This window comes from Vulpes vulpes, chromosome 15, assembly GCF_048418805.1.
Source record: "Vulpes vulpes isolate BD-2025 chromosome 15, VulVul3, whole genome shotgun sequence".
NCBI lineage: Eukaryota > Metazoa > Chordata > Mammalia > Carnivora > Canidae > Vulpes > Vulpes vulpes.
The window spans coordinates 68,576,135-68,590,982 of NC_132794.1; the positions used below are offsets into that span (position 1 = coordinate 68,576,135).

General features: G+C 38.1%; 1 protein-coding gene across 17 annotated transcripts in view; it reads right to left on the reverse strand.

The window, feature by feature from the left end:
• The window catches only part of CSNK1G1 (casein kinase 1 gamma 1), a 176,671-nt gene that overhangs the window by 119,388 nt on the left and 42,435 nt on the right, over positions 1–14,848 (reverse strand). For 9 of the 17 annotated variants that reach the window (XR_011997418.1, XR_011997420.1, XR_011997421.1 and 6 more), the window contains exon 2: positions 13,646–13,694. The exons of the other annotated variants lie outside the window; for them this stretch is intronic. The gene's annotated coding sequence lies outside the window, so the exon portion shown is untranslated. The remainder of the gene's footprint in view (positions 1–13,645; positions 13,695–14,848) is intronic. 17 annotated transcript variants of the gene reach the window in all.

Sequence of the window (14,848 nt, forward strand, 5' to 3'; positions counted from 1 at the left end):
TTTTCTGGTAAATAAGCTATTTGGCAATTACTTGTAACATTTATTAAACATGTAAATGTTATGATAAATTTTTAGAATCACACCAGCAAGTTCCTTAAGAAGCTTAATTCTAATAGTTTCTATGAATTTAAGCATGCCTGAATTAAGAGGAAAGATATTTTTTCAAGTATAACACTCCATATATTCTTTTTTTTTTTTTTAAAGATTTTATTTTTATTTATTCTTGAGAGATAGAAGGAGAGACAGAGCCAGAGACACAGGCAGAGGGAGGAGCAGGCTCCATGCACCGGGAGCCCGACGTGGGATTCGATCCCGGGTCTCCAGGATCGCGCCCTGGGCCAAAGGCAGGCGCCAAACCGCTGCGCCACCCAGGGATCCCCTCCATATATTCTTTGTAATCAAAAGTTATAATTCATTTCAGGAAATGGTTTAACACTTCCCAGAAGGCATCACTCCATTAATAAAGCCACACTTTGTGAATAAAAGCAGATTATCCACATAGCTTTCTTGGCTGGAAAATTATAAGGCCTTTTTAGCAGGCTAAAGAATTATTGCTAAAAGTAAAATTTTTAAAATCTAATTCATCAAATCGTGAGTAGGGAACTGATGCCAAATCTGCCGGTTTATGATAGAGTTGAAGCATATGGCTATCTTCAACAGTGGTCAGTGAAAAGTTTTGCTTCACAGACTGCTCTAGAAGATACCTTAGAAACTTAGGTTTCTAGAAACTACCACTCTGAGCCAGCATACAAAAGAAATAGGCCAAAACCAAGGGTTCATCTGGCTCAAAGTCACTCTAAGGCAGCAACAAATGCTTTACAGAGGAAATAGGCATGGTCTTCTATCATGAATGAAATTACTAAAGTGAATTTATTGCTTTATGTAATACGTATTTTGAGAAGCTGCATGAAGTCTAAAAAAATTGAGTCACATTATAAAACCACCACAGAAAATGTTTAAAGAATTATAGCTGTGAATCTACTAAGAGAAAATAAATTACTGAATTACTATCTTTGATTTCAGATTCTCATATACTGGCACCATCAAAATGAGGCATGTAAATAATTAAATTTTAAAGTTAAAACACACACAGCCTTTGGTGATAGTCAAGACAAGAGACAGCGTTCTAAAACCTCTCTCTTCTGATATAACTCAGGATGAAATTGCTTTAAGGTGTAGGACTGCTGGGTCGTATGGTAAGTTTATGTTTGAAGTGTCTCTGGAATGACCAAACTCTTCTGCTGTTCCTTCATCTACCACATACTGGCTTTGGTGCAAAGGCTTATTACAGCCTCTCAGTCACAAGTTTCAGTTTCAGATATCATTTCTCACACCAGTATCCAAAACAGAAACGAAAGGGCAATAGCAAAAGACTTTCTCATTGTTTATTTGTTTTTCGGTAAGGATGAAAATTCTTCCCAGAGCCTAGAGTAAAATTCTCCTTGTGTTAGGTTGCCAACAGTATACACAACAATCCCTGAAATTCCCACTGTAAGCTCCTCAAAGAATGAGATCAAGCCTGACCTGATGTTTAGAACATAGGATAGTTTCAAGAGCAGTATCACAGCGAAAGAAGGTACTAAGTAAATATTGAGTAAAAATGGGTTTCTGCATGTGTGCAAATGCTTCTATGTGTGCTAAAAGACCCTCAAAATTACAGAATAAAAAAATTAAAGGACATTTTAAGGACACATAAAAGTCTCATAACTCATTTTAGCATAAAAGAAAAAAATGAGTGGGGGTGGGCAAAAAAAAAAAAAAAAAAGGAAAGAAAAAAATGACACAGTAAGAACATCACTTTAATTAACCTAACAAATGGCCAAAATTGATTTACTTTAGCCACAATACAAAAGTGCTATTATTAAAGGGAAGAACAATGTTTACAGGTCCTGATACTATTACTGTTTCTCTTTTCTACAAATTCCAATTATTAATGTCTCCCAAATGTTTTCCATTCTACCACCTTACCCCTCACAGCTCAGTCTATTCTCATCTAATGATTAGTTTTATTTAAGATCATGCTCTTAGTAATTTCCAACATAAAATATAGTATTAACTATAGTCACCATGCAGTACATTACATCCTCAGAACTTTTTTTATCTTACAAATGGAAGTTTATATAGGAGTTTCCCCATGTCCCCCCTTAACTAGTTTCAGTTACCTATGGTAAACTACCACCCAGGAGCAGATAACCCTCCTCCTGCCATACCACCAGAAAGTCAATAAAAAGCCTAAGGCTACAGCACAATGCCAGTGTCATGCATTTCACTTGTCTCATCATATAAGCACTTTATCATCTCATCATCACAAGAATAAAAAGGGGAGGGGTGCCTGGGTAGCTCAGCCAGTTAAGAAATCTGCCTTGTCTGGCTCAGGTCATGATCACGGGGTCCTGGGATCCAGCCGGGAATCTGGCTCTCTCTGCTCAGCGGGGAGCCTGGTTCTCCCTCTCCCTGCCACTCTTGCTACTTGTACTCTCTCTCTCAAAAAAATAAATAAAATCTTAAAAAAAGGGGGGGGGGGGATATAGTACAGTAAATAGGCAGGACCATTCACATTAACATCTATTACAGTATATTGTTATAACTGTTCTACTTTGTCAATTATTGTTGTTAATCTCCTTCTCTGCCTAACTGATAAATTAAACTTTATCACAGGTATGTAATATAGGGAAAACTTTATCACTGGTATGTAATATAGGACATATAGGATACTACACTATCCATGATTTCAGGAATCCACTGGGGGTCTTGGAACTTACCCCTTACAGGTAAGGTGGGGGACTACTCTACCTTTTAACTACTTTCACAACCTCCACCCCACCCACCCCTACCCCTATCTCTGCCTCAGGCAACACTAATAATCTGTTGTTCTGAGTTCAGATTTTTTAGATTCCATACATTTGAGATCACACAGTATTTTGTCTTCCTCCGTCTCATTTCACTTAGCATAAAACCCTCAAGGTCCACACTGTCACAAATGGCAGGATTTCATTTATTTTTATAACTGAATAATATCCTTGTGTGTGCATGTGTGGGTGTTACATACATTTATCATATTTTATTTATCTGCTGATGGACACTTAGCTGTTTCCATGTGATGGCTATTGCACATAATGCTGCAATGAACACAGGGATACAGTTATCTCTTATGTTTAATTTCTTGAAAATGTTGCTACTGTTTTCCCCAGTCTGTACCAATTTACATTTCCACCAACAGTGCACAAGGGTTCCCTTTTCTCTACACCCTCACCAACATTTGGTATTTCCTATCATTTTGATAACAGTCATTTTAACAGGTGTGAAGTGTTACTTCATTTTGCTTTTGATTTGCATTTCCCTGATGATTAATAATGCTGGGCATCCTTCAATACCCATGTTGGCCACCTGTATGTCTTCTTTGGAAAAATGTTTTTTCAGTTCCCCTACTCATTTCTTTTTTTTTTTTTTTTTTAATTTTTATTTATTTATGATAGTCACAGAGAGATTGAGAGAGAGAGAGGCAGAGACACAGGCAGAGGGAGAAGCAGGCTCCATGCACCGGAAGCCCGACGTGGGATTCGATCCCGGGTCTCCAGGATCGCGCCCTGGGCCAAAGGCAGGCGCCAAACCGCTACGCCACCCAGGGGTCCCTCCCCTACTCATTTCTAATTAGATTTTTTTCCTATTGACTTGCTTGAATTGTTTATATATTTTAGATATTAACCACTTATCAGTTATATGATTTGTAAGTATTTTCTCCCATTTAGTAGGCTGTCTTTTCATTTTATTGATGACTCCCTTTGTCATGCAGAAGCTTTTTAGTTTGGGGCACTTGAGTGGCTCAGTCAGTTAAGAGTCAGACTATTGGTTTAGGCTCAGGTCATGGTCTTAGTGTCAGGGGATTGAGCCCTGAATTGGGCTCTGCATGGAGTCTGCTTTAGGAATCTCTCTTCACACACATACACCAGCCTGGTCCCTTCTCCCATTCGTGTGCATGCTCTCTCTTGCTAAATAAATAAATCTTTAAAATAAAAAAAAATTTTTTTTAGTCTGATGTAATTCCACTTTTTATTTTTGCTTTTGTTATCTTTGCTTTTGATATCAAACTAAAACTCATTGTCAAATCTAGTATCAGGTTGCTTATCCTCTATGCTTTCTTCTAGGAGTTTCATGGTTTCAGGTGTTACATTCAAGTCTATAATCATTTATGAGTTCATTTTTCTGATGTAAGATGGGTCCAGTTTTCCCATCACCATTTACTGAAGAGACTATCCTTTCTTTATTGTATATTCTTGGCTCCTTTGTCGTAAATTAATTGGCCATACATACACATGGGCTTATTTCAGGGATCTCTACTCTGTTCCATTGATCTTTGTGTCTGTTTTAACCCCCAATACCATACTGTTTTGATTACTGTAATTTTGTACTATAGTTTGAAATTCAGAAGTGTGATGTTTCTAGTTTTGTTCTTTGTCAAAACTCCTTAGACTATTTGGGGTATTTTGGATACCCCAAATTTTAGGATTGTTTTTTTCTATTTCTGTGAAAAATACCACTGGAATTTTAATACAGATTGCATTGATTCTATAGATCACCTTGGCTGTATGCACATTTTAACAATATTAATGCTTCCAATCCATGAGAATTGAATATCTTTCCACTTATTTGTGTCTTTTTTTTTTTTTAATTTTATTTATTTGTTCATGAGAGAACAGAGAGAGGGGCAGAGACAGGGAAAAGCAGGCTCCCTGTGGGGAGCCTGATGGGGGACTTGATCCCAGGACCCTGGGATCATGACTCGAGCCAAAGGCAGATGCTCAACTGCAGGTGCCCCATATCTTCTTCAATTTCTTTCATCAATGTCTCACAGTTTGCAGTTTCACATCCCTGATTAAATTTACTGCCAAGTATTTTATTCTTTTTGATACAATGATAAATGGGATCTTTAAAATTCCTATTTTCTGATAGTTCATCAGTGCATAGAAATGTGGATTTTTGTATGTCCATTTTGTATCCTGCAACTTTACTGAATTCACATATTTTTATTCTGTATATCCATTAAGAAAGTATTGTAGCTTGTTATTTTTTTTTTACTACTTTTATTTCTTAACCTTCATACTAGACTTATAGAAGTGATTTACCCACCACAAGATTAGAATATTCTGGACTTAAGTATATATTTACCTTTAGTAGTGAGACTTATACATTCGTATGTTTTCCTATTAGTCATTATGATCCTTTAGTTTCAGCTTGAAAAAGTCCCTTTAGGGAATCCCTGGGTGGCACAGCGGTTTGGCGCCTGCCTTTGGCCCAGGGCGCAATTCCGGAGACCCAGGATCGAATCCCACATCGGGCTCCCGGTGCATGGAGCCTGCTTCTCCCTCTGCCTGTGTCTCTGCCTCTCTCTCTCTCTGTGTGACTATCATAAATAAATAAAAATTAAAAAAAAAAGTCCCTTTAGCATTTCTTATAAGGCTGGTCTAGTGGTGATGAACTCCTTCAATTCTTCCTTGTCTGGAAAATTCTTTATCATTCCTTTAATTCTAAAGGATTTCTGACCTCAGTGACCATCTTTTATGACAATTATTTTGAATTCTTTATTATATAAATCACTAATCTCCATTTCTTGAGTTTTTATCTTGTTCTTTTGTTCAGAAAATATCCTCTGTTTCTTCATTTTCCTTGACTGTTGGTTTCTGTGCATGCTAAAACATCCACCTCTCCCAGTCTTGACAGAGTAGTCTCCTGTAGGAGATGAACCTTACTGCTCAGCCAGGCCCTAGCTCTTAGCTGCTTATTACATCTTTGTGATTGTCCAAGCCTTCTTTATTCTTAGTGGTTCCCAATAGTTACAGATGTGAAAAGACCTGTCAATCTCCCACAGGGGAGGATCTTAGTCAGCATTTCAATGAAGGCTAACTAGAAGCTGGACTTTCAAGCAGCAGCCTTTTGAAGTATGAAAGTAGATCACTTTCAGGGAGACTAAGAGCTGGGCTTTTTAGTCAGCTCCCCCTGCACTGAGCCCGCAGGGCTATAGTCTTGTGGGATTCACAAACACAAGCCCTGCTGGCTACCAGAGCCAAGCAATCAAGGGGTGCACCCCCAGGCTGCAGCCACAGAAGCCAGGGCACCAGACGGCTGTACAAAATCATTCTAAGGAGACACTGATGACATGCAGTGGGCCAGAGGGAGAACGTGAAGATGGCACATGCCAGCCTCCCAGGCCTCCATGGAAGATTGTGGTCGGTCCCTAGGTGTGTGCCAAATCAGAAGCCTGACTCTCAGGCAGCAACTCTTCAAATATACAAACAGTCCTCTTTCAGGTAAAGACCAGGAGATGGACATTTCTGTCTTCTGCCTCTGCACTGAGCTGGGAAGGGAGTAGCTGGCCATGGCAGATTTCTCAGAGGACTCAGAAACTGTTTGTTTGCTATAGTTTTTGGGTTTGCAGACACAAGCTGCACTGGCTTTCAGTGCTAGGTATTTTGGGGGGGTCTATCCCTCAGATGGAAATTTCAAATGTTGAGACACTAGATATTGGGTGCAAACTCTTCACTCCTCAGGGAGAAGGTGGGAGTTGGGAGTTCCCTCTTTAATTATAGATTTCTGTGCTGGGGGTGGGGTTTATAGAAAGAATATGTCTCAGTCTCTCCTATCCATATCAATGAGGGTTTTTTTTTCCCCTCGCTCAATGTATAGGAATTGTTCAACTAGTTTCTGGATTCCTTCCAAAGGGAATTTTTCCGTATATGACTGTAATGAAGGCCAAGCCCACCTGACATCTTTCAGTCCTTCTATGTCTCACATTTTTTTCATACTTCCCCATTGAGAAAAAAAAAATGTACTACCATTTAAAAAACAAAACATACCTTTAGCCAGTTATTTTGTGAGTATTGACAAAATGATTCTAAAGTTTATATGAAAAGGCAAAAGAGCCAGAATAGCCAACACATATTTCAAAGAGAACAAAGTCAGATGGCTAACACTACTCAACCTTAAGACTCACTATGAAGCTTCCATAATTGGGGCACCTGTGTGGCTCAGTGGTTGAGCTTCTGTCTTTGGCTCAGAGCGTGATCCTGGGGTTCTGAGATAGAGTCCCACATTGGGCTCCCCGCAGGGAGGCCTGCTTCTCCCTCTGCCTATGTCTCTGCCTCTCTCTCTCTTATGAATAAATAAAATCTTAAAAAAAAAAAAAGCTACAGTAATCAAGACAGTATGGTACAGGCAAAAAGATAGACAAATAGATCAATGGAGCAGAACAGAAAGCCCAGAAATAGCCCACACAAACATAATCAAACTGATCTTTGATGAAGGAGCAAAGGCAAAACAGTGGAGGACTGTCTTTTCTAAAAATGAGGCTGGGAAAAAATGGACACTACATGCAAAAAAGTGAATCTAGACACAGACCTCACACCTATCACAAAAATTAACTCAAAATGAATGATAGAGCTAAATGGAAAACACAAAACTATAAAACTACTAAAAGACATTATAGAGAAAATCTAAGTGACTTTAGGTTTGGCAATGATTTCTCAGATCCACCACCAAAAATGCAATCCATGAAAGAAAAAATTGATAAGCTAGATTTAATTAAAATTAAAAATTTCTGCTCTGCAAAAGTCATTGTTAAAAGAATGAAAAGACAAACTATAGACTGGGAGAAATATTCACAAAACAAATGTGTGAAAAAGGACTGTTATCCAAAATATACAAAAACTTGAAACTAAAGAAGAAAATAAAAATAAACCCAATTTAAAAATGGGCAATTGGGGGTGCCTCGCTGGCTCAGTTGGTCGAGCATGTGACTCTTGATCTCAAGAGTCCCGAGTTTAAGCAACATGTTGGGTGTAGCACTTACTTAAAAAAAAGAAAATGGACAATCTGAACAGATACCTCATAAAGACATACATATCACAAATAAGCATATGAAAAGATGCTTAACATCATATGCCATTAGGGAATTGCAAATTCATATAAGATATCACTATACTATTAGAATGTGAAAACATGGGCAGCCCGGGTGGCTCAGCAGTTTAGTGCCACCTTCAGCCCTGGGTGTGATCCTGGAGATCCGGGCTCGAGTCCCAGGTCAGGCTCCCTGCATGGAGCCTGCTTCTCCCTCCCTCTGCCTGTGTCTCTGCCTCTCTCTCTCTGTGTCTCTCATGAATAAATAAATAAAATCTTAAAAAAAAAAAGTGAAAACACAAAACACTGACAATACCAAAAGCTGGTGAGGATGTGGAAAAACAGGAACTCTCTTCATTGCTGGTTGGAATGCAAAATGGTACAGCCACACTAGAAGACAGTTTGGCAATTTTTTATAAAGCTAAACATATTCTTACCATATGATCCAGCAACCCCTGGTACTTATTCAAAAGAACTGACAACTTAAGTCCATACAAAAACCTTCAGGTGGACGCCTGAGTGGCTTAGCGGTTGAGCGTCTGCCTTTGGCTCAGGGTGTGATCCGGGTCCGGGGATCGAGTTCTGCATCGGGCTCCCTATGAGGAGCCTGCTTCTCCCTCTGTCTATATCTCTGTCTCCATCTCTGTGTCTCTCATGAATGGATAAAAAAAAAAAAACCTTCATATAATGTTTCTAGCAATTGGAAGCAACCAAGGTGTCTTTCAATAGGTGAATGGATAAACTATGATATAGCCATGCAGAGGAATATTATTCAGCAATAAAAATAAAGTATCAAGTCAAGAAAAGAAACAGAGGAACCTTAAAAGAATATCACTAAATGAAGAAGGCCAATCTGAAAATACTATACACTATATGATTCCAACTATATGACATTCTGGAAAAGGAAATTATGGAGACAGTAAAAAGATCAGTGATTGCTAGGAATTCAGGGAGAGGAAGGAAGAAAGGGATGAAAAGGGAGAAGGGATTTTAAGGGCAGTGAAATTATTTTGTAGGATACCATAATAGTAGGTATATGTCATTCTGTGCCTGTCAAAACCCATAAAATATGTAATACAGGGACTGGGTTCTAATGTGAACTATGGACTTTAGTTAATAGTAACACAGCCAACCCTTGAACAGCACAGGTCCACTTATACAAGGATTTTTTTTTTATAAATACAGTACATTATAAATGTATTTTCTCTTTCTTATGATTTTCTTAGTATTTTCTTTTCTCTAGTTTAAGAAAACACTATATAATACATACAACACACAAAATTTGTGTTGACTGCTTATGTTATTAGTCCGGCTTCTAGTCAACAATAAACTATTAAGTTTTTGGGAAGTCAAAAGTTATAGGAAAATTCTCAACCACACTGGAGGGCTGCCACTTCTAACCCCTACATTATTCATAGGTCAACTATAATTTTAAATAAGCATATACAATTTTAGTTATTTTTTTAAATCTTAAGATAAAAATTCCCTTGATTTTCTAGCACAAACCAGCAAAACATGTCTGCAAAACCACCATCTTTACATCATCTTCTTCCTGTCGCATACAAAATAGGTGGTCCTCCTGCCCAAGGCAAATAAATAACTTATAAACTTCACTATGTCATCTCTCATCTATACCTTTATCCTCTTCCTCTCTACTGATTTCCTACAATAAGCACCAAACATGTTCAAAATATTTCCATTAAAAATATAAGACACAATACTCATCCCTTGGTCATCACCTCCAGTCCAGCTACCATCCTCTCTCTCACAGGACTTTCAAAAACAAACTGAAGAGTTGTCCTCACTTACTGTTTCTATTTCCTCATTAGTGAACACTGCATAACAGGGTTTTTAATACCATCGCCCCAAACCATTGTCACCTTTCTTTTCCCCAGGTAAACCACACCCTTGAGGTTAAATCTGAGAAACAATTTTCAGTCCTTAGCTTTTTGATTTCCTGGCACTAGTGGCCTTTTACTCTAATTTAAAAAATTATTTCCCCGGGTCACCTGGGTAGCTCAGTCAGTTGGGCATCTGCCTTTAGCTCGGGTCATGATCCCAGGGTCCGAGGATGGAGCCCCACGTCAGGCTCCCTGTTCAGCAGGGAGTCTGCTGCTCCCTCTCTCTCTCTGCCCTTCCCCCTACTCATGTTCTCTCTCTCAAATGAATACATAAAATCTTAATAAAAAAAATACCCACAACACTTATTTCTAAAAAAATAAAAATTATTTCCCCTTTTGAGTTCATCCTGTCACTCTCTTTTGACTTTCCTTCTGACTACTCCATTTTTTTTGTTTTTGTGGTTTTTTTTTAAATTTTTATTTATTTATGATAGTCACACAGAGAGAGAGAGAGAGAGAGAGAGAGGCAGAGACACAGGCAGAGGGAGAAGCAGGCTCCATGCACCGGGTTTTTGTTTTTTTTTAAAGTAGGCTCACAACCCTGAGATCAAGACCTCAGGTGAGATTAAGAGTCAGATGCTCAACCAAGTGAGCTACACAGGGCCCCCTAACTGCTCCTTAGTCAGCCTGTCCTTAAATGGTTTCATTTCCTCTGAATACTGGCTCAAGCCTCTCTTCTTACTGACCACCACTTACTGGTGTCTAGTCATACGTTCATTCAACCTAAATGTATTAAGCATTTATTATGTAAAAGACACTTTCCCAGGCACTGCTACGTGTTTCTAAGCATCCATATCATATGTTCACTTACATGCTGATACATCCTAATTTATATTTCCAGCTATCATCTTTCTCCTGAGGTTGAGATCTAGATAGTCAGACATACATCCAATTTTCTACCAAAACACAAAAAATTCAGATACTGAAACTGAACTCCTCTTTTGGTTCCCGTTTCTCCCACCACTCTCTTCTCCCCAAGAAAGTTTCAAACCCACTTTCTTCCCTTGGGATCTTATCTCAAAGCACATACTACTAACCATCTACCCCATAACCTAAACAGGAGACAAAAGAACTGTCAATTTTAGATTTTTTTTTTTTAGTTCTTAAATAACACTAAAATCTATAAGCTTTCTCCATGTTGATTAGTATCACATGGCAAAGAAACCATCTTCCCAGAGGGAAGAGAACACAGTCTTTTAAGTGATCTCCTTGCTCCAGGTTTCCCCATTCAACTCTTACCTCTCCATAGTAATTTGTGCACCACTGCAGCCTGAGGAAACCTTCTAAAATACAAGTCTGATCATGTTATCTTCCAATGCAAAGGCTTTCAATGGCTTCCCAACAGCTTAGAGAAAAGGTAAAATCTTTTAAGTGGCTCAAAGTCCTTCCTGATCTGGCACTTGCTTACCTATCCACTTTCATTTCACTTCAATCGTCTCCTGGCATTAAATGTTAACGAACATCAAATTTACTCATTTCTTCTCAAGGGCCCTCAGCCTGGACCCCTTAAGTTAACTTACATTCCTCTTTAGCCTTTACCTTAAATGTCGCTTTCTCTGAAAAACTTTTCCTAACTCCTCAATTCTGTGTTATGTGTTCCTCATATGTATTTTTTCAGTAGGGCATTTGTTACAGCACTGAAACTACTCTGTATACTATTATGGTGAATATATACCATTATACATTTGTCCAAACCCACAGAATGTACAAAACCTAGAGTGAACCCTAATGTAAACTACAGGCTTTAGGTAATTATGATTTGTCAATGTAGGTTCATCAATTATAACAAATTTATCACTTGGTGGAAGATGATGATAATGGAGGAGTGATGCAAGTTTGGGGAATATTTAGGGTTAAATTTCTGTATCTCTTTATTTTACTGTGAACCTAAAACTATTCTAAAAAAATGAAGTCTTAAAAAAAAAAAGGACATAACGCACATATTTGTTTACACACATATTTTTAAATATTATTTCTACATAAAAGAACTTTAAGGAATTAATAGCAATTACTGATGGAGTCTGCATAATTTCCAGGTGTTGGAAAGGAAAAGGAAAAGCACTTTCATCTATTCAAAAGTGGTGTTCTTAATTCAACCAACATTTAGTGAGTGCCTAAAACTAGGAGAGTCACCAGGAATGTAATGGTGAAGTCAACATATATATGGTTCCTGTGCCCACAGAGTTTATAGTCTAGAGGTGGCATCACAATTACAGGAATAAAAGAAAACAAAGACCTGCTGAAACAAAGATTATGAGGAAGTCAAAAGGGAGACTTTTAGATAGAGGGGGATTAAGGACTTTCTTAGAAGCCACATTTATAAGAATCTCCTCAAGGATAAGAAGGAGCCAACCTTATCAAGAGCTAGAAACAGAGCCTCCAGACAGAGGAACAGCCTGTATTAAAAAAAAAAAAAAAAAAAAAAAAAAAAGACTTGGTGGAAGAAGATCAACAAGACTGGGGATTATAGTTCTCAAGGTGAAGACAGGAGGAGTCCATCATTCAGGATTTTTATAGATCATTGGTAGTAGAAGAAGCACCCATTTAAGAATTTAAAGCAGTGGAGTGACATTTATATGTAAAGGGATTTAGGGTTTACAAAGGATATTTACATTTATTATTTTAGATTTAAATTTAATTTAGTTAACATATACTGTATTATTAGTTACAAGGGTGGAATTTAGTGATTCATCAGTTGCATACAACACCCAGTGCTCAATACATCAAGCAGCCACCACTCAATTATCTCATGCCCCCACCGACCTCCCCTCCAGCAACCCTCAGTTTCCTGTAGTTAACAGTCTCTTATGGGGAGTGGGGGGTGGGGCGCCTAGGTGGCTCATTTAAGTATGTCCCTTTAACTCAGGTCATGATCCCAGGGTCCTGGGATCAAATCCTCATCGGGCTCCCTGCTCAGCAGACAGTCTGCTTTTCCCTCTTTCTCTCCCCCTCCCCACTGCTCATGCTCTGTCTTGCTAGTTTTTTCTCTCAAATAAACAAAATCTTTAAAAAAAAAAAAGTCTCTTATGGTTTGCCTCCCTTTGTTTTTATCTTATTTTTTCTTCCCTTCCCCTATGTTCATCTGTATTGTTTCTTAAATTCCACATGAGTGAAATCATATGGTATTTATCATTCTGACTTATTTTGTTTAGCATAATACCATCTAGTTATATCCACATCACTGCAAATGGCAAGATTTCATTCTTTTGATGACTAATATTCATATATATAGATGAATATATATATGTGTGTGTGTGTGTGTGTATAAAAACATCTTTATCCATTTATCTGTTGATGGACATCTGGGCTTTTTCCATGTTTTGGCTATTGTAGACAGTACTGCTATAAACATTGGGGTGCATGTGCCCCTTCAAATCACTATGTTTGTATCTTTTGGATAAATATCTAGTAGTACAATTGTTGAATGGTAGGGTAGTTCTATTTTTAAGTTTTTGAGGAAACTGTTTTCCAGAGTGGCCACACCAGTCTACATTCCTACCTACAGTGTAAGGGGTTCCCCTTTCTCCATATCCTCGCCAACACCTATTGTTTCCTGAGTTGTTAATTTTAGCCATTCTGACTGATGGTAGTTTTGACTTGTATTTCCCTGCCCAGTGATATTTACATTTTTAAAATGATAGACTCTGGGTGGTATGTGACCTATTCAGTGAAATGAACCTAGACTTACTTGCCCTAGTAAAGCCAACTATTCTTTGCCATAGATGAGGAAACTGAAGCTCAGAGAGGTTATATTCACTGACTAGATCATACAGTCGAACCCAGCCAGGAGTCCAAAACCTGAGCTCTCTCCCATCTACCACAGTTACCAAAGAACCTTGCTCTCACTTACTCACCCATTCAGCCCCATTGAATCAAAAGTGCACTGGCTTCACAACTGTCCTCCTGAAACAATAAAAAACAAAAGCATGTGGTGATTTTTAAATGTGTCCACAATTTTTTTTTTTTAACTAGGAAGCCAGTCTAATTCTCCCTCCCTTAAATGACTTAAAAGTTCTTCTGTTTCCCACACTGATGTTTTTATACCACTTGAATGCTATATTTATGCTCCCTTTTTGTGGCAGAATTTCTCCATGGGATTTCATTTGCATTTTTTAAAAACACCTTTTTGAAATATAATTTATATGCCATACAACTCATCTAAAGAACATTTCTGTTTTTAAAATAACTTTGGGGGATGCCTGGCCAGCTCAGGTGGAGTGTGCAACTCTTGATCTTGGCTTGTGAGTTCAAGCCTCATGTTAGATGTGGAGATTACTTAAAAATAAAATCTAAAAAAATAATAACTGGGGCACCTGGGTGGCTCAGTGGTTGAGCGTTTGCCTTTAGTTCGGGTCCTGATCCCGGGGTCCTGGGATCAACTCCTGCATCAGGCTCCCCAGAGGGAGCCTGCTTCTCCCTCTGCCTACGTCTCTGCCTCTCTGTGCCTCTCATGAATAGAATCTTAAAAAATAATAATAAAATAATTTTTGAACTTGGGAGATATCAAATTTAGCCCACAATTAGTACAACTGGCTTTTCTTGAATTTGTTCACCTGGTAAATACTTAGCAGTTTCCTCAGTTAGCTCATTCATTTCATCAACCTGACACAGATGGGCAGGGAGTAGGCCTTAAGGAACTGTCATACAGCTGAGAAAAGGATCTTAGGAGACTATTTTTCCTGCCTTTGGCCTCATCTCTAAATCTTGGTCATATAAACTTGGTAAGGACTTCATCATGTAGAAGTAAGCCAACTGTGATATTAAAAGGCTTAATCACAGAAGAAGGAAAAAATATATTTACATAAATATTCTTATAAGTAATATATAAGTTATATATAGTTTATCACTGCTGTTTTGGGTACCTACCTTCCTTTTTCCTATAACATATTAGTATGGCTTTTCAAACTTTATATGGTTCTGACAATAGTGCATGGTCCTTCTGGAAAGAACAGTTACAACTGAATTTCTTTCAATCTGGTCTACAAATAACTAAATAAATAAAAATTAATTAATTAATTCTGGTCTAAAGTATATTGTTCCTGGAAGGCATTCTTTGA